Raw genomic sequence first — 1,358 nt, forward strand, 5'->3', positions numbered from 1 at the left:
AAAAAAAAAAAAAAAAAAAAAAGGCTTGCTTCCTCACAAGTAACCTCCTGACAACGCATGCATTCTTTCAGCATTTGCTGTGCCCCAGCTATGTGTTAGGCACTGTTCTAGACCTGTGAACAACACTAAGTCCCAGCCGGGTGCGGTGGCTCAAGCCTGTAATCCCAGCACTTTGGGAAGCTGAGGCAGGCGGATCATGAGGTCAGGAGATTGAAACCATCCTGGCTAACACGGTGAAACCCCGTCTCTACTAAAAATACAAAAAAAAGCCGGGCATGGTGGCGGGCGCCTGTAGTCCCAGCTACTCCGGAGGCTGAGGCAGGAGATTGGCATGAACCCAGGAGGCGGAGCTTGCAGTGAGCTAAGATTGCGCCACTGCACTCCAGCCTGGGTGACAGAGCGAGACTCCGTCTCAAAGAAAAAAAAAAGACCAAGTCCCTGCCCATCCCATATCAAGTAGCACCTGACCCAGCCCTGTTCTTCTCAAACATAACACAGTTTCTCTCTTCAGTTTATGGCCTGTCTCCCCACCAGAATGTATGTTCCATGGGGGCAGGGACCTCAACTGTTTGCTTCACCAGTGTAAACCCAGTGATTAACTCAGTGTATAAACCTGTCACAAACCACTAAAATAGGCCCTTGATAAATACTTGTCTTGTTTTTGTCTTTTTTTTTTGAGACAAGGTCTGCTCTATTGCCCAGGCTGGAGTGCAGTGGTGCGCTCTTGGCTCACTGCAACCTCTGCCTCCTGGGCTCAAGTGATCCTCCCACCTCAGCTGGGAGTAGCTGGGACTACAGGTGCATGCCACCATGCCTGGCTAATTTTTCGTACTTTTAATAGAGACGGGGTTTCGCCATGTTGCCCAGGCTGGTCTAGAACTTCTGGCCTCAAGCAATCTGCCCCCGTCAGCCTCCCAAAGTGCTGGGATTACAGGCGTGAGCCACCATGCCTGGCCAAGCCCTTGATAAATATTTGTTGACTAAATATACACAGATATCAGAGATAGAACACACAGAAACAGAACCACGCTCAGAGGCGGTACAGAATTTCAGAGATGCACCGAAATGTGAACACAGACACACAGGATGATCGCCACGACAGGGCCCTTCAAACTGACGGAGCCTCCCTTCCTTGCCTCTAGGCCCAGGGCTGGAGTGACCTTTGCCCTGGGGCTGACCCAGCTGGGGCCCACCCAAGTGCACCACTTTCCTGGTCCCCAACTCCTTGCACAGGGCACAGAATTGGTATTACCTTTGGGGAGTCCTGTTTGGGGCTCCTCTACTTTTTTGGGGCGTCTTCTGACTAACATAAATTTCAACATAGTCAAATTTGTCAATCTTTTTTTTTTTTTTTTTTT

The sequence above is a fragment of the Mandrillus leucophaeus genome, unplaced genomic scaffold, assembly GCF_000951045.1.
Source record: "Mandrillus leucophaeus isolate KB7577 unplaced genomic scaffold, Mleu.le_1.0 Scaffold141, whole genome shotgun sequence".
Classification (NCBI taxonomy): Eukaryota; Metazoa; Chordata; class Mammalia; order Primates; family Cercopithecidae; genus Mandrillus; species Mandrillus leucophaeus.